This window comes from Entelurus aequoreus, linkage group LG16, assembly GCF_033978785.1.
Source record: "Entelurus aequoreus isolate RoL-2023_Sb linkage group LG16, RoL_Eaeq_v1.1, whole genome shotgun sequence".
In the NCBI taxonomy this organism is placed as follows: Eukaryota; Metazoa; Chordata; class Actinopteri; order Syngnathiformes; family Syngnathidae; genus Entelurus; species Entelurus aequoreus.
Window position 1 is genome coordinate 44,773,404 of NC_084746.1, and position 23,734 is coordinate 44,797,137.

Below are 23,734 nucleotides of genomic sequence, written 5' to 3' on the forward strand. Positions count from 1 at the left end.
GTAGTGTATAAACTATCAGACTGTGTGGTCGGTAGTAGTGGGTTTCAGTAGGCCTTTAATATTTTGTATTTTTTTCATTCGTATTTTTTTTAAATGTGCTGTGGGGCCGTTAAAAAAATTACCTGCTGGCCGAACACTGGACACCCCTGGTTTTATGCAGATGATGCTTGTAGAGTGTCTATGACAAAGTAACTAAAACACGCAGTGTGTGTTAATTTGTCGAGGCGACACATTGCGAGTGCATCTGTTGCTTTGTTAGCACTTTGGGGCTTTTTCGCCTCTTGGCAGACACGAGTGTGACAAACTGCAGCCGTCTGCTCAGAGGCAACAGTTGTGGTGCCTGTAAGCGTCAGTCCCTGCCGGATTTCACAGGGTTTTTTTATTTTTATTTTTTTGTCATTGTTGTGGCATGATTTCGCGGTAGCTTTTTCAAAAAATTGTGATGTTTTAAGATTTTTTTTTTCATAACATAACATTGCATCAGCTTTGTCATTTTATTTTTTGTCCAACTGTTATGTAAGTTGTACTGTGATGGCCGTTAAGAGAGGGGTCGGCAACCCAAACTGTTGAAAGAGCCATATTGGACCACAAATGGTAAATGGTAAATGGGTTATACTTGTATAGCGCTTTCCTACCTTCAAGGTACTCAAAGCAGTTTGACACTACTTCCACATTCACACACTGATGGCGGGAGCTGCCATGCAAGGCCCGAACCAGGACCCATCAGGAGCAAGGGTGAAGTGTCTTGCTCAAGGACACGACGGATGTGACGAAGTTGGTAGAAAGGTGGGGATTGAACCAGGAACCATCAGGTTGCTGGCATGTCCACTCTCCCAAGTAATCGGTCTGGAGGCGCAAAAAAAATGTAAAAACGTGTTATAATGATGGCAACACATGATGTAAGCTGCTAATTAGATATATTAGCCTACTATCAAAATGTGTCGCAGGCTGACGCAAATCTTCGTTGACAGAAATGTTGAAATGTAATATTTGTTCTTGACATTTTTACAACATTGGAAAACATTAGTAAAACTTCTCAGAAGGTGCGATAACTCATGGGAAAGACTGTCTTAGAATGGCCAAAGGTATAGATCAGGGGTCGGCAACCCAAAATGTTGAAAGAGCCATATTGGACCAAAAATACAAAAACAAATCTGTCTGTAGCCGCAAAAAATTAAAAGCCATATTACATGTGTCATGAGATTTAATTAAGAGGACTTAAAGGTGGTCACTCGGTGACAGAAAACACTGTGAGTAATGGCTTCCTGCGCGTCTTGCACCATACTCACGGAGAGGTTGGCTCTGCTAGAGGGCCGTGTCCGCCAGTTAGAGCAGAGTAATGTCGTAACGTTAGATGTTGCGGACACATCTGCTAGCGTTAGCTGTAGCGAGCTAACTAGCCCAGCTTGTAGCAGTCCTAAGCGGCCTACAAGCTACGGTGTACCGGTTGAGACGCATAATAGATTTAGCTCTTTAGCTAGTCCTACACCCCAGTCTACCGGGCACCACACCTTAGTTATAGGGGACTCCATCACCCGAAACATAAAGCTTAGCAAACCAGCCACAATAAAGTGTATCCCCGGGGCCAGAGCACCTGACATTGAAGCTAATCTTAGGGAGCTAACTCGCAACAGGCCTAGTAAACACGTACGACAGGCTAATCGCACCACTAATTATGCGAATATAGTTGTACACGTTGGCTCCAATGACACTAGAATGAGACAGTCAGAGATTACAAAGAGAAACATAGCCAGGACTTGTGATCTCGCCAGAATGATGTCCAGGCATCGAGTAATTGTCTCTGGCCCCCTGCCTGCGAGAGGCAATGATGAGAGATATAGCAGATTAGTCTCGCTTAACAAGTGGTTGGCTAGCTACTGTAGGCAGAAGGGACTAACGTTTATTGATAACTGGCCCTCTTTCTGGGGCAAACCAGGCTTGCTGATGAGAGACGGCCTTCACCCTAACCAGGAAGGCGCCATCATCCTGTCTAGAAACATAGACTACTATTTAAGTCTCACTTGACTGACTACACTAGAGCAAGCCCGGTCACAGGCAACTACAATGTCTGTTAGTCCGGGTGAGGAGTCAGTTAAGCTAGAACTAGCCAGCGCCAGGCTGGATAATCCATGTACGCATAGCAATTCTCTTAGAATAATACACAATTCACATAATGTTTTTTCTGTTGTGTCTGTGTCAGGGGTGGACATGCATTCTACTGAGGTGGCAAATTATGATATGTCCAGTCTATTGCAGCACCAAACAAACAATCGGAAAATTCCCGTCATATCAATTCCTAGATATGGTCGAAACTATTTAAAGTGCACTACGCATAATAAACGCAACATTGTTAATATTGCCACTACGGATAATCTTAACAAAAACTCGTCAAAACAGCCCAATACCTATAATATGGGCTTTTTAAACATAAGATCATTGTCTCCCAAGGCGTTATTGGTTAATGAGGTCATTAGAGACAACAATCTTAACGTCATTGGTCTTAGCGAAACCTGGCTCAAACCGGACGAATTTTTTGCGCTCAATGAGGCATCTCCTCCTAACTATACGAATGCGCATGTTGCCCGCCCTCTTAAAAGGGGAGGGGGTGTCGCACTAATATACAATGAAAATTTCAACCTTACCCCTAACCTAAATAATAAATATAAATCGTTTGAGGTGCTTACTATGAGGTCTGTCACACCGCTACCTCTCGACCTGGCTGTTATCTACCGCCCCCCTGGGCCCTATTCGGACTTTATCAGTGAATTCTCAGAGTTCGTTGCTGATCTAGTGACGCACGCCGACAATATAATCATAATGGGGGACTTTAATATCCATATGAATACCCCATCGGACCCTCAGTGCGTGGCGCTCCAAACCATAATTGATAGCTGTGGTCTTACACAAATAATACATGAACCCACGCATCGCAACGGTAATACAATAGATCTAGTGCTTGTCAGGGGTGTCACCACCTCCAAAGTTATGATACTTCCATATACTAAAGTAATGTCCGATCATTACCTTATAAAATTTGAAGTTTTGACTCTTTGTCAACAAGCTAATAATAATAATAACTGCTATAGCGGCCGCAACATTAATGCTGCCACAACGATGACTCTTGCTGACCTACTGCCTTCGGTAATAGCACCATTCCCAAATTATGTCGGCTCTATTGATAAACTCACTAACAACTTTGACGATGCCTTGCGCGAAATTATTGATAGTATAGCACCGCTAAAGCAAAAAAGGGCCCCTAAAAGGCGCACCCCATGGTTTACAGAAGAAATTAGAGCTCAGAAATTATCATGTAGAAAACTGGAACGCAAATGGCGCGCGACTAAACTTGAGGTTTTCCATCAAGCATGGAGTGATAGTTTAATAACTTATAAACGCATGCTTACCTTAGCTAAAACTAAATACTACTCAAATCTCATCCGCCTCAACAAAAACGATCCTAAATTTCTGTTTAGTACAGTAGCATCGCTAACCCAACAAGGGACTCCTCCCAGTAGCTCCACCCACTCGGCAGATGATTTTATGAATTTCTTTAATAAGAAAATTGAACTCATTAGAAAGGAGATTAAAGACAACGCATCCCAGCTACAACTGGGCTCTATTAACACAAATACGACTGTATATACGACGGACACTGCCCTCCAAAATAGTCTCTCTATTTTTGATGAAATAACATTAGAGGAATTATTACAGCGTGTAAGTGGGATAAAACAAACAACATGTTTACTTGACCCACTTCCTGGGAAACTTATCAAGGAACTGTTTGTATTATTAGGTCCATCAGTGTTAAATATTATAAACTTATCACTTTCCTCCGGCACTGTTCCCCTAGCATTCAAAAAAGCGGTTATTCATCCTCTGCTCAAAAGACCTAACCTCGATCCTGACCTCATGGTAAACTACCGACCGGTCTCCCACCTTCCGTTTATTTCCAAAATTCTCGAAAAAACTGTTGCACAGCAGCTAAATGAACACTTAGTGACTAACAATCTCTGTGAACCTTTTCAATCCGGTTTCAGGGCAAATCACTCTACGGAGACAGCCCTCGCAAAAATGACTAATGATCTATTGCTAACGATGGATTCTGATGCGTCATCTATGTTGCTGCTTCTTGATCTTAGCGCCGCTTTCGATACCGTCGATCATAATATTTTATTAGAGCGTATCAAAACACGTATTGGTATGTCAGACTTAGCCTTGTCTTGGTTTAACTCTTATCTTACTGACAGGATGCAGTGCGTCTCCCATAACAATGTGACCTCGGACTATGTCAAGGTAACGTGCGGAGTTCCCCAGGGTTCGGTTCTTGGCCCTGCACTCTTTAGTATTTACATGCTGCCGCTGGGTGACATCATACGCAAGTACGGTGTTAGCTTTCACTGTTATGCTGATGACACTCAACTCTACATGCCCCTAAAGCTGACCAACACGCCGGACTGTAGTCAGCTGGAGGCGTGTCTTAATGAAATTAAACAATGGATGTCCGCTAACTTTTTGCAACTCAACGCTAAGAAAACGGAAATGCTGATTATCGGTCCTGCTAGACACCAACATCTATTTAATAATACCACCTTAACATTTGACAACCAAACAATTAAACAAGGAGACTCGGTAAAGAATCTGGGTATTATCTTCGACCCAACTCTCTCGTTTGAGTCACACATTAAGAGTGTTACTAAAACGGCCTTCTTTCATCTCCGTAATATCGCTAAAATTCGTTCCATCTTGTCCACTAGCGACGCTGAGATCATTATTCATGCGTTCGTTACGTCTCGTCTCGATTACTGTAACGTATTATTTTCGGGCCTCCCTATGTCTAGCATTAAAAGATTACAGTTGGTACAAAATGCGGCTGCAAGGCTTTTGACAAAAACAAGAAAGTTTGATCATATTACGCCTATACTGGCTCACTTGCACTGGCTTCCTGTGCACTTAAGATGCGACTTTAAGGTTTTACTACTTACGTATAAAATATTACACGGTTGAGCTCCAGCCTATCTCGCCGATTGTATTGTACCATATGTCCCGACAAGAAATCTGCGTTCAAAGAACTCCGGCTTATTAGTGATTCCCAGAGCCAAAAAAAAGTCTGCGGGCTATAGAGCGTTTTCTATTCGGGCTCCAGTACTCTGGAATGCCCTCCCGGTAACAGTTAGAGATGCTACCTCAGTAGAAGCATTTAAGTCCCATCTTAAAACTCATTTGTATAATCTAGCCTTTAAATAGACCCCCCCTTTTTTAGACCAGTTGATCTGCCGTTTCTTTTCTTCTCTCCTCTTCTCCCCTGTCCCTTGCGAGGGGGAGTTGCATAGGTCCGGTGGCCATGGATGAAGTGCTGGCTGTCCAGAGCCGGGACCCCGGGTGGACCACTAGCCTGTGCATCGGTTGGGGACATCTCTGCGCTGCTGACCCGTCTCCGCTCGGGATGGTTTCCTGTTGGCCCCGCTGTGGACTGGACTCCCGCTGATGTGTTGGATCCACTGTGGACTGGACTTTCACAATGTTATGTCAGACCCACTCGACATCCGTTGCTTTCGGTCTCCCCTAGAGGGGGGGGGTTACCCACATATGCGGTCCTCTCCAAGGTTTCTCATAGTCATTCACCGACGTCCCACTGGGGTGAGTTTTTCCTTGCCCGTATGTGGGCTCTGTACCGAGGATGTCGTTGTGGCTTGTACAGCCCTTTGAGACACTTGTGATTTAGGGCTATATAAATAAACATTGATTGATTGAAATGAGCTCAAATATAGCTACAAATGAGGCATAATGATGCAATATGTACATATCGCTAGCCTAAATAGCATGTTAGCATCGATTAGCTCGCAGTCATGCAGTGACCAAATATGTCTGATTAGCGCTCCACACAAGTCAATAACATCAACAAAACTCACCTTTGTGCACTCACGCACAACGTTAAAAGTGTGGTGGACAAAATGAGACAGAAAAAGAAGTGGCATAAAACACGTCCTAGGAAGTCGGAGAAAGTTATACATGTATACAAACTATACGGTGAGTTCAAGGACCGCCAAAATTAGTAGGACAAAACAGCGCTCGCCAAATACTCGAATCAGTGAAGCATGTTTAATATAAACAGTGTGCTTTATAACAATTAGGGAGGTTTGTGTCATGTTTGTCCTCCTACAGAAACCATACTAAAACAAAAAAATAGATTTTTTTCCCCTCATCTTTTTCCATTCTTCATACATTTTTGAAAAATCTCCAGAGAGCCCCTAGGGCGGCGCTAAAGAGCCGCATGCGGCTCTAGAGCCGCGGGTTGCCGACCCCCGGTATAGATAAAGAAAACAACAGGCCCATCTTCTTCTAATGGATTTATTACAATCTTTGCAAGCTGGGTAACATTTGCTGTGGTCTGGAACAACATGGCAGCCAATATTACATACAGATTATGTAAATGTAAATTAAATACAAAAAAGACGTAAGTAAGGGAAATTAAATGAACTCAAATATACCTACAAACGAGGCATAATGATGCAATATGTACATACAGCTGGCCTAAAGAGCATGTTAGCATTGATTATCTTGCAAATATTCCTGATTAGCACTCCGACAAGTCGATAGCATCAACAAAGCTCACCTTTGTGCATTCACGCACAGCATAAAACGTTTGGTGGACAAAAACGAGACAAAGAAGGAGTGGCGTCAAACACGTCTTTCCGTGGCGGCGGCGGGGAAAGTTGTACATGTTAACAAACTGTTGAGTCACAGTCCACACGACGGTGAGTTCAAGGGCCGCTGAAATTAGTCGGAGAAAACGGCGCTCGCCAAATACTCTCATCAGTGAAGCACAAACATATTAAACAGTGGGCTTTCTTACAATTAGGAAGGTTTGTGTCGTGTTTGTCCTCCTACAAAAACCAAATTAAAAAAATATACGGTAACATTTTAGTATGGGGAACATCTTCTAAGTAACAAAGACTTAATTAACACTAGGGGAACATTATAGGGTTAGGGTTAGGGTTACTAATAAGCAATAATTCTGAGGTTATTGAGGGAAGACTCTTAGTTAATGGCTTACTGGTTGTATAATAAGGCCATGCAGAATAAGGCATTAATAAGTACTTAATAATGACTAATTAAGAGCCAATATGTTACTAATTTGCATGTTAATAAGAAACTAATTAATGGTGAATATGTTCCCCATACTAAAGTGTTACCAAATATACTTTTGCCGGTTGTCAGGTGGCAATTAGCGCACCACTTGTCAGCTAGTAATTAGCTTGCCAGCTTTTAGTTAGCGATTAAGGCACCAATTTTCAGCTAGCGATTAGCGGCGCAAGCCGCCAGGTAGCAATTACAGCTCTTGTCAGCTAGCAATTAGCACACCACTTGTCAGCTAGTGGTTAGCTTGCCACTTGTCAGCTGGCGATCAGCGCACCACTCGTCAGCTAGCAATTAACGCGCCAATTTTTAGCTAGCGATTAGTGGTGCAAGCTGCCAGGTAGCAATTAGAGCTCTTGTCAGCTGGTGATTAGCTTGCCGGTTGTCAGCTAGCAATTATCGCACAACTTGTCAACTTTCGATTAACGCGCAACTTGTCAGGTGGCAATTAGCGCACCACTTGTCAGCTAGTAATTAGCTTGCCAGTTTTGTAGTTAGCGATTAAGGCACCAATTTTCAACTAGCGATTAGCGGTGCAAGCTGCCAGGTAGAAATTAGAGCTCTTGTCAGCTATCAATTAGCACAACACTTGTCAGCTAGTGGTTAGCTTGCCACTTGCCAGCTGGTGATTAGCTCACCACTCGTTAGCTACCAATTAACGCACCAATGTTTAGATAGCGATTAGCGTTGCAAGTTGCCAGGTAGCAATTAGAGCTCTTGTCAGCTAGCAATTAACACACCACTTGTCAGCTAGTGGTTAGCTTGCCACTTGTCAGCTGGCGATTAGCGCACCACTCGTCAGCTCGCAATTATCGCACAACTTGTCAGCTTACGGTTAACGGGCAACTTGTCAGGTGGCAATTAGCGCACCACTTGTCAGCTAGTAATTAGCTTGCCAGTTTTGTAGTTAGCGATTAAGGCACCAATTTTCAGCTAGCGATTAGCGGCGCAAACTGCCAGGTAGCAATTAGAGCTCTTGTCAGCTAGCAATTAGCACACCACTTGTCAGCTAGTGGTTAGCTTGCCACTTGTCAGCTGGCGATTAGCGCACCACTCGTCAGTTACCAATTAACGCACCAATTTTTAGATAGCGATTAGCGTTGCAAGCTGCCAGGTAGCAGTTAGAGCTCTAGTCAGCTAGCAATTAGCACACCACTTGTCAGCTAGCGATTAAAGGCACTGCCTGCCAGCTAGTGGTTAGCTTGCCACTTGTCAGCTGGCAATTAGCGCACCACTCATCAGCTAGCAATTAACCCACCAGTTGTCAGCTAGTGATTAGCGCTTCAGTAGTCAGATAGCTTTTAGTGGCACTATAATATATTATCTAAATATTTAATAATTCAATATGAAACAATTATAATTATCTTAGTATTTCACATTAACAAGGTACCCTTAGGACTAGGGATGATGTTTGATAAGGAATTATCGAGTTCGAGCCTATTATCGAATCCTCTTATCGAACCGATACCTTATCGATTCTCTTATCGAGTCCAGATAGGTTGTTGTATATGGAAAAAAACACACAATATTTGGTTTAACAAAAGCTCACTTTTATTATATAATAAAAAAATAAAATCTAATAAATAAATAAATATTGACTGTTACCCACCTAAAAAAATAAAATAAAATAAATAAATATTGACTGTTGTTACCCAAAGTATATTAAGTGGGATTTTTCAGAGAAACAAATATATACAGTAACACAAAAACAAGCTGTCTCTGTGATCACTATAGGTGTATAAATAATAATATAGTGTTAAATAAAATCAGTCCCTTGGGCACAAAACTGAAAATAATACAGCTCTCCAAAAAGTGCACTTCTGCTGCTATTTGACATAACTGTTTGTTATGATGCTTTGACATTTTTGCACTTCATTTCTTTATTGAAAGAACATTCTATGAAGAGAAAAGTTCTTTGCAAATGTGGTTACAATGCTAATAAATGAAAAGTTAAAGCTAAAAAAAGAAATACACTTTATTGAGTTAACATTATTTCTTTATAGGGGGAAAAATTTCATGAGCTAGAGAATATAACAACTACACTACCCAGCATGCAACGGGAGTTACGAGCATGCGAGGTAGCCCCGAAAAGTGTTGCATGTTGCCACGCTGTGAAAGTAAACGTCAAGAACTCAGCCAACACGTCTCGTCTGCATTATTTATAATTAGACAGACAACACATCTACAGTGTGATTTTGTTTTGTTTACAAGCAAAGAAAAACAAAAGTTAAAAAAGGGAGATATATTGTATATATATGTATGTGCTGCGGTTGTTTTAAGAACGTTGCGACAGCTGCCGTAAAGGAGGTGCGTTGCTAGCCTGGTTGCTATGTTTCCGGTTGGTCGTAAAAGTGTTCGTCATGTGTTTTACCCTGCTAAAATCTCTCAGTAAAGTTATTCGATGGATTATAGCTTTTGTTTTGAACTTTATTACACCTTGGAGCGCTTTTTCCCGTCCATTGTTTTCCTGCTTTCGCTATCTGCGCCTAATGACTGAGCTACGTGACGTCATTTCTTGTGATGTCCCACGGAGCATTTCTGGTCGGGACGGGATTCGAATAAAGAATCAACTATTTTCCTTTACTACAGTGGTCTCGATAACGGGTACCGGTTCTCAAAAAGGGATTCGAGTCCGAGGACTCGGTTCTTTTCTTATCAAACAACCGGGAAAACCGGTTTCGAGTATCATCCCTACTTAGGACTAGTTGAATTTAAATCACAATTGTGTACAGTGTATGAAATCCTTCCATCAGTTTTGGGGTGGAAAATGACCTGGAAAACGTTCAAATTAATAACCATGAATTGATTAACTTGGACCCCGACTTAAACAAGTTGAAAAACTTATTCGGGTGTTACCATTTAGTGGGCAATTGTATGGAATATGTACTGTACTGTGCAATCTACTAATAAAAGTTTCAATCAATCAATCAAAAACCAATAATACTGGATACGTCTTGCATATTAAGCACGATTTGTCTGGTCATGTGATCTTTACCAGCGTAAGCAACGATTTAGAAAAGTGAGTTGCACAGAGTTTGGCTGTAATGTTTGTTGACAAATGTGACAACTTTGCAGTGGGATTGTTAGCTTTGCTCTTTAAGTGGACAAAAAAAAAACTCAAGTCAAACTCCACATTGAGCCAAATGCAGTGTGGGGGTGCTTCAACAACTTAAATTTGAATTCTATTGAATATTTTCCTGTTACCAAGAAAACAATGAATTGTACTTTTTTTTGTTGTTTCGCTTGTTTTGCCTCGCAAAGAACTTTCCAGTGGTTGACTAAAAGTAATGAATCCACCTCAGGAAAGTCGTCTTTTTGTGATAAGACACGCAGACGACTCTCACTTGCCATCTAAATCTTCATGAGCATCGCTGGTTGCAGGTGTTATTAGAAAACTGAGCATTTACCCATGATGCATCACACGCCATCTGAATCCCTTAATGGAGCTTTTCTAATGAAAATGCGACGCTCTTTTGTCAAAGTGTCTTTTCATCTCTTCACTGTGCAGGGAATGAATTCATGCGGGGAATTTCAATGTTGAAACTTATACGTATTGTTGCGTTGACCAGCATTCCTCCAATGGGGAATTCAAATTGCTAGTCTCTCCCAGATTCTTTTTATGGCAATATGCTGTTGTTTATATTCAATCACCAGGCAGAAGTTGGTATTTTGTGGTTTATTCTCCAAGCTTAGAGGACAAACCTGAGACCAACCCAGCACCCAAGCGTTCCCTAGCCCGGTCCAGATCGGTCTACCAAAACCCCGGAACTCATGTCTACTTCCTCCTTCTCCTGTCCCCCCCCCACCTGCTGTTTAGACTACTCCGAGTTATCTGTACTCTGACACATTCCAATCTAGAAGGCCAACACCTTACTATGAGACTCAATGGAAGGAAGAATACTAGCTATTCTTTATATGACTATAGGAGTTTAGAAAGAAGTAACACTTAAATATGGATATGCTTCCAACAGTATGATCTCATTTGATATTTTTCGAGTGCATGTTTGAAACCAAAAAAGCCGTGTATACAGTCGTGGTCAAACGTTTACATACACTTGTGAAGGACATAATGTCATGGCTGTCTTGAGTTTCCAATCATTCCTACAACTCTTATTTTTTTGTGATTGGAGCACATACTTGTTGGTCACAAAAAAACATTCATGAAGTTTGGTTCTTTTAAGAATTTATTATGGGTCTACTGAAAATGTGAGGAAATGTGCTGGGTCAAAAGTATACATACAGCAATGTTAATATTTGCTTACATGTTCCTTGGCAAGTTTCACTGCAATAAGGCACTTTTAGTAGCCATCCACAAGCTTCTGGTTGAATTTTTGACCACTCCTCTCGACAAAATTGGTGCAGTTCAGCTAAATTTGTTGGTTTTCTGACATGGACTTGTTTCTTCAGCATTGTCCGCACGTTTAAGTCAGGACTTCTAAAACCTTAATTCTAGCCTGATTTAGTCATTCCTTTACCACTTTTGATGTGTGTTTGGGGTCATTGTCCTGTTGGAACACCCAACCAAGACCCAACCTCCGGGTTGATGATTTTAGGTTGTCCTGAAGAAATTGGAGGTCAATCAATCAATGTTTACTTATGTAGCCCTAAATCACAAGTGTCTCAAAGGGCTGCACAAGCCACAACGACATCCTCGGCTCAGATCCCACATCAGGGCAAGGAAAAACTCAACCCAATGGGACAATGAGAAACCTTGGGGACCCCCCCCCATACCCCCCCCCCCTGGGTGACCGGTGCAGTGGACGTCGAGTGGATCTAGCATAATATTGTGAGAGTCCAGTCCATAGTGGATCTAACATAATAGTGAGAGTCCAGTCCATAGTGGGACCAGCAGGGAACCATCCCGAGCGGAGGTAATCCTCCTTTTTCATTGTCCCATTTACTCTCTGTAAAGCAGTGTTTTTCAACCTTTTTTGAGCCAAGGCACATTTTTTGCGTTGAAAAAATCCGAAGGCACACCACCAGCAGAAATCATAAAAAAACAAAACTCAGTTGACAGTAAAAAGTCGTTGTCGCAGTTGTTGGATATGAATTTAAAGCATAACCAAGCATGCATCACTATAGCTCTTGTCTCAAATTAGGTGTACTGTCACCACCTGTCACATCACGCCATGACTTATTTGGAGTTTTTTATGTTTTCCTGTGTGTAGTGTTTTAGTTCTTGTCTTGCGCTCCTATTTTGGTGGCCTTTTTCTCTTTCTTTGGTATTTTCCTGCAGCAGTTTCATGTCTTCCTTTGAGCGATATTACCCACATCTACTTTGTTTTAGCGATCAAGAATATTTCAGTTGTTTTTATCCTTCTTTGTGTGGACATTGTTGATTGTCATGTTCGGATGTACATTCGGATGCTGTCTTTGCTCTACAGTAAGTCTTTGCTGTTGTCCAGCATTCTGTTTTTGTTTACTTTGTAGCCAGTTTCGTTCTGCAAAGCCTTCCCTAAGTTTCACTGCCTTTTCTTAGGGGCACTCACCTTTTATTTATTTTTGGTTTAAGCATTGGACACCTTTTTACCTGCACGCTGCCTCCCGCTGTTTCCGACATCTACAAAGCAATTAGCTACAGGCTGACATGGAAGAGTATTACATGGTTATGCTGCCGAGCTCTTGACAGCACCGACACTCAACAACAACACATCATTTGCAGACTATAATTACTGGTTTGCAAAAAATATTTTTAACCCAAATAGGTGAAATTAGATAATCTCCCACGGCACACCAGACTGGATCTCACGGCACAATAGTGTGCCGCGGCACAGTGGTTGAAAAACACTGCTGTAAAGCACCAGTTCCATTGGCAGCAAAACAGGCCCAGGGCATAATACTACTACCACCACCATGCTTGACGGTAGGTGTGGTGTTCCTGGGCAATTAAAAACCTCACCAAACAGAAAGCGCCTTAAAGATGATCTGTAAAACATAATCTATGCAACATTTTGACCAAAGAACCACCATTACATGTTATGTAGACCACAAGGAAGTGTTTTCAATTTAGAAAAAAATAATGATGACTCCTTTAATGTGCCCTATAATCCGGTGCGCCTTGTATATGAAAATAGATCAAAAATATACCATTTATCGGCAGTGCGCCCTTTAACCCGGTGCGCCCTATGGTACGGAAAATACGGCACTTACTCTCTGATGTAACATGGTTCCATATACACTTTTTAAAACCTACTGAGCACTTATTTCTTCTGTTGTTTCAAGACAGTTTAGCGGCTCACTTAGCGATTAGCATGCCTTCCTTGTCTGTTCCTGCTTGTTCTTACTTGGTGTGTAATATGGGGACGGCGTGGCTCAGTTGGGAGAGTGGCCGTGCCAGCATGGCTCCAATTACTTCAAATATTTCACTTTAAAATGTTTTATGTGGAAAATATTGCATATATTGTTTGGTTGCCATATAAATACATCAATGTTTTCTTTGCCAAAAGAGCATACAACAAACAAAATAATAGTTCAAATGTAAAATTGACAGATATATCTGTTGAAAGTTTAAAAAAAATAATACAAATGTATCACTTTATGAGTGGAGTACCTTTTGGATCCCAAATATATTTAGTGGGATTTTATTTAACTTTTCACTGTGATTACTCAAAAATATTAAATAATTAAAATCAATGGCGTCCTGCATTATTGATCTTTTAGGGCTCTAATTACTAAATACCTCATATTTCAGTTTTACTATAAAAAAAAACAAGGTTGTCTTTTGGCATAAAAAAAAGGCATAAAACCTTTTTTTATTACTTTATATCAACCTGATGTTAATATACAGATTTACTGTAAGCGTTAAATAAAAAAAATAAAAATAATTTCACTTATTTTTAACATTTTAATAACTGAGACCCTTTATGGTCCCCGGGAGCCCTAAAGGTAAAAAAATATATATATATATTTTGTTATGGTTTGAAAATGAAAAATATCAAAATGGCCCCCGCATGCTTTAATTTTTCCATGTGCGGCCCTCAGTGGAAAAAGTTTGGACACCCCTGCCATAAAGGGTCTAAGTCATTAAAATGTTAAAAACAAGTCAAATTATTATTTTTTTTATTTATATAACGCTTACAGTAAATCTCTACAGTATATCAACTTCAGGTTGATATAAAGTTTAAAAAAACAAAAAGGTTTTATGCCTTTTCTGTCAAAGACACCTTAGTTTTTTTATAATAAAACTGAAATATGCAGTATTTCTCCCACTGCCCAAAACATTCAGAAAGCAATGTTTGATGTGAAGTAATTAGAGCCTTAAAAATATCAATAATGCAGGACACCATTGATTTTAATTCATTGTTATTTTTGAGTAATCACAGTGAAAAGATAAATAAAATCCCATTAAATATATTTGGGATCCGAAAGGTGCCCCACTCAGAAAGTGATACATTTTTATTTTATTTTTTTTTTACTTTTAACACTTAAAGGCCTACTGAAATGATTTTTTTTTATTTAAACGGGAATAGCAGATCCATTCTATGTGTCATACTTGATCATTTCGCGATATTGCCATATTTTTGCTGAAAGGATTTAGTAGAGAAAATCGACGATAAAGTTCGCAACTTTTGCTCGCTGATAAAAAAAAACCTTGCCTGTACCGGAAGTAGCGTGACGTCACAGGAGCTAGTATTCCTCACAATTCCCCATTGTTTACAATGGAGCGAGAGAGATTCGGACCGAGAAAGTGATGATTACCCCATTAATTTGAGCGAGGATGAAAGATTCGTAGATGAGGAACGTTACAGTGAATGACTTGAGAGGCAGCGATGGACGTATCTTTTTTCGCTCTGACCGTAACTTAGGTACAAGCTGGCTCATTGGATTCCACACTCTCCTTTTTCTATTGTAGATCACAGATTTGTATTTTAAATCACCTCGGATACTATATCCTCTTGAAAATGAGAGTCGAGAACGCGAAATGGACATTCAGTGCCTTTTATCTCCACGACAATACATCGGCAAAATGCTTTAGCTACGAGCTAACGTGATAGCATCTTGATTTAACTGCATATAGAAACAAAAAAATAAACCCCTGACTGGAAGGATAGATAGAAAATCAACAATACTATTAAACCGTGGACATGTAAATACACGGTTAATGCTTTCCAGGCTGGCGAAGGTTAACAATGCTGTGCTAACGACGCCATTGAAGCTAACTTAGCAACCGGACTGCACAGACCTATGCTAAAAACATTAGCTCTCCACCTACGCCAGCCAGTCCTCATTTGCTCATCAACACCCGTGCTCACCTGCGTTCCAGCGATCGGCAGAAGGACGAAGGACTTCACCCGATGCGTTTGGCGGCCCGGAGACGTAGGAAGTCAAGGTGAGGTCGGCGGCTAGCGCGGCTAGCGCTCCAACAAAGTCCTCCTGGTTGTGTTGCTGTAGTCCGCTGCTAATACACTGATCCCACCTACAACTGTCTTCTTTGCAGCCTTCATTGTTCATTAAAAAAATTGCAAAAGATGTCCAGAATACTGTGGAATTATCAATCAATCAATGTTTATTTATATAGCCCTAAATCACAAGTGTCTCAAAGGGCTGTACAAGCCACAACGACATCCTCGGTACAGAGCCCACATACGGGCAAGGAAAAACTCACCCCAGTGGGACGTCGGTGAATGACTATGAGAAACCTTGGAGAGGACCGCATATGTGGGTAACCCCCCCCCCATTATGAAATGAAAACAGAGCTTTTTGTATAGGATTCTACGGGGTACCATAACTTCCGTTACTCGGACTTCGTCACGCGCATACGTCATCATACCGTGATGTTTGAGCCGGATATTTCCCGGAAATTTTAAAATGTCACTTTATAAATTAACCCGGCCGTATTGGCATGTGTTGCAATGTTAAGATTTCATCATTGATATATAAACTATCAGACTGCGTGGTCGGTAGTAGTGGCTTTCAGTAGGCCTTTAAGTTACGAGCTCAACTTCAGATATATCTGTCGATTTTACGTTTGAACTATTATTTTTTTTGTTTTATGCTCTTTTGTCAAATAAAATGTTGATGTTTTTCTATTTTCCACATAAAACATTTTAAAGTGAAATATTTGAAATAATTGGAGCCTTGAATAGGTCAATAATTCATTATAACATTGATGCCACCTCTGTCAGCCATAAATACAATATCACCCAGAGCGGATCGGCATTGAAAGGCAATACTCAGCATTGGTCGGTCACAGGAAACAGCTGGTACTGATCGGTGGCCGATCGATCTGCACATTCTTACTATTCTGTTCAACGTGCATGTACAAAAATTAATACAAAATCCGTCAGATGTTTGTTTTCCTCATGAAGGGCACAAGTTTGGGCACCGTCTAAGGACCGGCACAGGTATAGGATACTATTTAAATGATACCCAACCCTCCTACTGGGTACATTTGGACACGTCTTAATTGAGAGCTGCTCCGCATTGTTCAGGCTTGGATTCATGCTCGCCATGCCAATTGTGGACAAGCTATGAATGACTACCTGCAGTCCGGCTTTGACTCTTTGACTTCAACTCTTGTAGATGAGAAAGTTGAGCTCCTTCCAGTTGAACTAAAAAGCGAAAGAAAACGTGTCCCCTGCTGCTTTTATCGCCTCATAAACACAACGTGTGAGGAGCTGAGTTCTCACACACACACACACACACACACACAACACACACACACACACACAAAGTGATGACAGCACCAGCAAAAGAGCCTGCAGCAGCACTGTGTGCATGAATTAGCTTGTCTGAGTTGTATCAGTGCTCAAAGCCTAAGGTGACAACTTGATCTTTTTTTTCACACCATCCAAATGACCTGTTTTTTCTTCTTCTTTACACTCACTGACACACACACACATTTATCACACACACACACACACACACACACACACTACAGTGACGAGCGTGGACATGATTTGTCTCATTACGATTCAGAGATGACATCATTTTTTTTTGTTTTGAACGATATGCTCCGAAACAATTCAGTTGGTTGAAATCAATTCAGTAACTTTTGACAAAAGAAAAACTAAATTAACCAGGGGGATTGTGAAATAAATATTGGATATTGGACACTGCAGGTGGAATTTCCTCTATTTCTGTTATTTATTGTATGGGAATTATGTATAGATGAATTATGGATACAAACAAGCAAGTAAACAACTAATGACCAATGCATTCACATGTTTGATTGAATGATTGAGACTTGTATTAGTAGATTGCACAGTACAGTACATATTTCGTACAATTGACCACTAAATGGTAACACCTGAATACGTTTTTCAACTTGTTTAAGTCGGGGTCCACGTTAATCAATTCATGGTACAAATATGTGACCCGTCGGAATACGCACAGGCTAATTTTGACCTACAGGCAAATAAGTGGAAAAAAAAAGTATCTTGGTTGAAATTGAGATTTTCACAAAAATGAGTCCATAAAGCCACAATCTAGCGATCCCAATCATCGAAATAGCAAGAAAGCATCTTAAATCACCTTTATTTGAAGGTTTTGTACGAGGTATGTCTTCAGAAATGAGTCCTTTGTGTTCAAATTCCTTGAGAAAATCAAGTGTTTTCAACGCTCACTCGCGGCAATAAGGGGGAATCCCCCTAGCCCAGGGGTCGGCAACCCAAAATGTTGAAAGAGCCATATTGGACCAAAAATACAAAAACAAATCTGTCTGGAGCCGCACAAAATTAAAAGCCATATTACATGTGTCATGAGATTTAATTAAGAGGACTTAAAGGAAACTAAATGAGCTCAAATATAGCTACAAATGAGGCATAATGATGCAATATGTACATATCGCTAGCCTAAATAGCATGTTAGCATCGATTAGCTCGCAGTCATGCAGTGACCAAATATGTCTGATTAGCACTCCACACAAGTCAATAACATCAACAAAACTCACCTTTGTGCACTCACGCACAACGTTAAAAGTGTGGTGGACAAAATGAGACAGAAAAAGAAGTGGCATAAAACACGTCCTAGGAAGTCGGAGAAAGTTATACATGTAAACAAACTAAGGTGAGTTCAAGGACCGCCAAAATTAGTAGGACAAAACAGCGCTCGCCAATTACTCGAATCAGTGAAGCATGTTTAATATAAACAGTGTGCTTTATAACAATTAGGGAGGTTTGTGTCATGTTTGTCCTAAAACAAAAAAATAGATTTTTTTCCCCTCATCTTTTTCCATTCTTCATACATTTTTGAAAAATCTCCAGAGAGCCACTAGGGCGGCGCTAAAGAGCCGCATGCGGCTCTAGAGCCGCGGGTTGCCGACCCCCGCCCTAGCCATATTTGGTATTATTGTGACGCCAAGTTTACGTTCTTTCTAAAAAATGAGCATGGAATTCCCGATGACGCCATTCCGAATCAATATAATTCGAGTTTTTAAACCTGTCCCGACGTAAACAAATCCGGCTTGTTGCTAAGCGGTCGCTGTGAGGCGTACCCTCATTGGTTGAATCCCCCCCGCGCGGTGCATTGTGGTATCATGGCAGCGCCCTGATGAAAAACAACACACAGTAATTCGAGCGGAATATTTGGTGAAAAAAGGTGATTTTCGAACATTTAATTATTATTTTTGTGGATAAGTTAGACTGTTTTACATTCCGTAATGGATTTAGAAGGTGGAGAGGGTACACAGGCGGTTGCAGGTGCGCTAAATTCACTGCAGTCGGCGAATCTTCTTAGTGCTGCTGGTCAGGAATATTACGGACAGCTGACCAGCTGACAAACTGACCAGTGAACAAAAAAACTGTGACATAACAGTGTTGAAATTTTTGTACATAACCGTTTTCAATACAGTTGAATATATATTTTTCCTTTAGACATGGGATTTGACTTTAATTGTACCAATTTTGGTGTTGCTACAAGGACTTTTAAGGTATGGTTGCTATGGAGTTTTGTTTTGGAACATTCTGTTCTGGAACAGTAAACTTTAAGATGGTTTTTCTCAAAACGGACCCTCAAACTTGGTCGACTTCAATCGGATGTAACTCGGTCATTTTCTGTCCGATTCCAACAACCCATATATCATTCTGAAGGTCTTTAGATGGAGAATGTGTAAATAACAATAACTCAGTTTTGAAAATGTCCTCATTGTGACTCATTTTGCCAGCACAGGTCACATATACACTATCATCATAATACAGTCATCACACAAGTTAATCATCAGAGTATATACATTGAATTATTTACATTATTTACAATCATTTACAATACATCTTATTTGAATGAAGTGCAACCAACACTTTAGGTGGTATTAACAAGTGGAAACATTTTAAATTAAAGCACAGTAACCAACATTTCAAGAGTAGAGTTACCTGCTAAATAAAGTTCCCCCACCCGCCCATACAGTATCTGTCCTTCACCCTGGCTTCGCCAATGAAGGACAGCGTCCCAGGTGTGCGGAAGCATGTATTCGCCGTCATCCCTATTGATGGTGTTGGCCCCTCACTTCGTAGTTTCCATGTCCTCCTTCACCCATCTCCTGTATGTATTTGTTTCTCATCAAATGACTTCTCCTTGTGTTCCAGAAGTCTTTATTATTGTGTTGTGTCGTTTGTTTTTGTTGTGGCTTTTGCAATCGTGCTGTAGCTGAAAGTTGTTGTGTTGTAATTTATATTGTCTTGTGGCGTTTGCGTTTGTTATGACCTTTTCTCGGCCACCCGAGGTAACAGACATCTTTGTTTTGATGACGCAAAGGACGGGAAAATAGACTTAACGTTTAACATCCTTATCATTAAAAGTGCTACACTTTATATATAGTTTGCCGTTCTTAAATCCAATGTTTCCTTTGTCTAGAACAGTGGTTCTTAACCTGGGTTCGATCGAACCCTAGGGGTTTGGTGAGTCGGGCTCAGGGGTTCGGCGGAGGTCAAGACACACCCGACTCAGCGTGTAAATAAAAACTTCTCCCTATCGGCGTATTATGGATACGGCAACAGCAGAAGTCACACTGATTTGCAGTTGTGTAATTTGTTGTGAGTTTATGCACTGTGTTGGTTTTGTTCTTTGAACAAGGTGATGTTCATGCACAGTTCATTTTATGCACCAGTAAAAAAAAACATGGTAACACTTTAGTATGGGGAACATATTCACCATTAATTAGTTGCTTATTAACATGCAAATTAGTAACATATTGGCTCTTAACTAGTCATTATTAAGTACTAATTAATGCCTTATTCGGCATGGCCTTATTATAACCCTAACCCTAACCAAATAACTCTAAATTAAGTCTTTGTTACTTAGAATATGTTCCCCTAGTGTCCAAATAACTCTAAATTAAGTCTTTGGTCCTTAGAATATGTTCCCCTAGTGTCCAAAAACTGTAAATTAAGTCTTTGTTACTTAGAATATGTTCCCCATACTAAAATGTTACCAAAAACATGTAACTTTGTCTTGAATTTGAAAAAAAAATTTTTTTATTTTTCACTAAAGAAGGGTTCGGTGAATGCGCATATGAAACTGGTGGGGTTCGGTACCTCCAACAAGGTTAAGAACCACTGGTCTAGAATCAATAAAATTGATCAACTCCCTTTTCAAAAGATCTTGGATCAATACTGTAGTAATCCCAGGAATGTAGGCTCAGAGACTTCTTAGTTTGTCTTGTATTTATTATACAAGATGCCATGTAACCACACAACAGCTCCAATGTGCGTCTATTCCCTTTCCCGGCAAAACTCGAACCCCCACTTCCTGTCAACAACGTGGTGAACGTCACTTCCCTAACTTCCCCGGAAGTCCTGCCCCCCAGCCAAAGCCATTGGCTAACACCCCGTAGCCAGCCGCTACAATACCTATCTTCCGGAATCAAACTTACAGAGCAATAAGGATGGGGATCGAACACAGATTCTTGTTCAGAACCAGTCCCCAGTGTATCAATATCATTGCAAAATCAACCAATCAATCAAAGTTTACTTCTATAGCCCTTAATCACAAATGTCTCAAAGGGCTGCACAAGCCACAACGACATCCTCAGCTCAGATCCCACTTTAGGGCAAGAAAAAACTCAACCCAATGGGAACAACGAGGAACCCTTGGAAGGGACCGCAGATGCAATGGATGCCGAGTGGATACGGTTAATGTGGGAGTCCAGTCCTTAGTGGGGCCTGCAGGGGATCCTCTTGCATGTAGACAAGTCAACAGCGCAGAAACACCACCAACTGATGCAACCGTTTTCATTGTGGGCCACATAGCAGTTATGGTAGTTTAACAGTAAATAATTTACGAATTTAGCTTTTTACGTACGCTGTAAAAAAAAAAAACAAATGTATATTACACATTAAGATTCTGGTCACCATTTTTTAAATGCAAAATCTACAGATTTTTTTTAACATTATATTACAGTAGATGGAAAACAGTACCCACTGTTTATTTACCATTTTAAAATGGTACCCGAGTTATTTTACGGTAAAATACTGGCAGCTTAGTTGCCAGAATCGTACTGTAAAATTGAAGGTAGTTTGTTTAACATACACTACCGTTCAAAAGTTTGGGGTCACATTGAAATGTCCTTATTTTTGAAGGAAAAGCACTGTACTTTTCAATGAAGATAACTTTAAACTAGTCTTAACTTTAAAGAAATACACTCTATACATTGCTAATGTGGTAAATGACTATTCTAGCTGCAAATGTCTGGTTTTTGGTGCAATATCTACATAGGTGTATAGAGGCCCATTTCCAGCAACTATCACTCCAGTGTTCTAATGGTACAATGTGTTTGCTCATTGGCTCAGAAGGCTAATTGATGATTAGAAAACCCTTGTGCAATCATGTTCACACATCAGTTTAGCTCGTTACAGAAGCTACAAAACTGACCTTCCTTTGAGCAGATTGAGTTTCTGGAGCATCACATTTGTGGGGTCAATTAAACGCTCAAAATGGCCAGAAAAAGAGAACTTTCATCTGAAACTCAACAGTCTATTCTTGTTCTTAGAAATGAAGGCTATTCCACAAAATTGTTTGGGTGACCCCAAACTTTTGAACGGTAGTGTATTACTGTAAATAAAAAAAACAGTACCACTGTTATTTTTTAATTCTGGCAACTGAACTGCCAGTGTGTTACCGTAAAATAACCGCGGTACCATTTTTCCATATACAGTAACAACATCCGTAGATTTAACAGTAAAAAAAAAAGCAGTGTAATCGGCAACATTTTATAGTAAAAACAGTGGTAGAGTTTTTTAAATTTACAGTTTTCAATTGTATATGCTGCATCGTAATTTTAACGGAATATCTATTGTCCTTGTTAAAGTGTACAATTTGGTGGATGACTTGCTTTGAAACCATAAGTCAAGCATATTTTGAAGTAATTATTTTAATTTTAACAAACACAAATGTGTGGAAACTATGGTACTATATTATTTGTTGCAATGTTGCATAATCTTAACATGTAAAAGGTATGCAATAATTTTTTGTTTGTCAAAATGGAAAGAACAAATATATTTAGTACGAAAAGATAAGGTACTTCATTGATGCATATTTTCCTAGGCGTTCATGGGCCATATAAAATGATGTGACGGGCCAGATACGGCCCCCGGGCCTTGAGTTTGACACCTGTGCCCTATAAAGTCTGGCTACGTTTACAGGAAAACTGTACAAGAGTACATTTCAGACGTCTCTCCTCAATTAAGCCAAATTTAATTCTGTCTCTGTTTAATTCCTTGCTTCTTGTCTTGTTTAATAGATGTCATCAGTGTTTGAACCTGACAATAATAATAATAATACATTTCACTTATAAGGCGCCTTTATGGACACTCAAGGACACCGTACAAAATCAAAATATTGCAACAGCGCTACTTGTAATAACTGCAAGGCTGCTATTTCATCAAGAGGAGGACATATGAACAATATGCTAAATCTTTTAAAGATACAGCATGCAATAATTATACATTTGAACCGCGCTGATCTCATCTAAATACAACAGGTACTAATTAACACCTCCTATGATGTTAGCGCTATTATTTGTTGAATTGAAATGATTGTTTTCTCATTTAGATGAGACTGGCGAGAGACAGATTCTGACTGGCTCCGAGGCGGGCAGTACTCACTCCAGTTCACGTCTGCTGCTAGACGAATGTCACCGTGCAGTGACTAAGTCTGTGGTCAAAGGCTTGCACCGATTTGCCACAGTCGACACTCCCTTTTTTCCCGGTAGGTGAATGTTCAGTTTTAGTCAGAGTTGCATGTTTTCCTCCCACCGGATCAGTCATTATATTATACAGGTGAAACGCCAAAAATTGTGTGTACAAGTCCATTCATGTCAGCAATTAACTTCAAATGTGAAACTGATTAGTGATATTAACTCACTACGTGCACAGTGAGATATGTCAATTTGATCATTTTGACGATCTTGGCTTACAGTTTTTGAAACCCCACATTTTCTGACATTTTCAATTCAATGTTTTAATAAGCAGTCAGCAATTATCATCACAATTATAATAAACAAAGACTTGAAATATCTCATTCTGCATGTAATGAGTTAATATCACATGTTACTAAATGGAACATTCTTCTGTAATTTCCGTTTTGTTCAATTCTGCAGAAGAGTATTTATTTCTTATGTATATTTTTTTTTTAAAGTTAGTTTTTTTCTGAGTGCCTCTTGAGA

General features: G+C 40.1%; 1 long non-coding RNA gene across 1 annotated transcript in view; it reads right to left on the reverse strand.

Moving 5' to 3' along the window:
* The window catches only part of LOC133631389 (uncharacterized), a 98,103-nt gene that overhangs the window by 45,502 nt on the left and 28,867 nt on the right, over positions 1–23,734 (reverse strand). Inside the window, exon 2 of the long non-coding RNA XR_009821459.1 lies at positions 636–846. This is a non-coding gene — a long non-coding RNA (uncharacterized LOC133631389). The remainder of the gene's footprint in view (positions 1–635; positions 847–23,734) is intronic.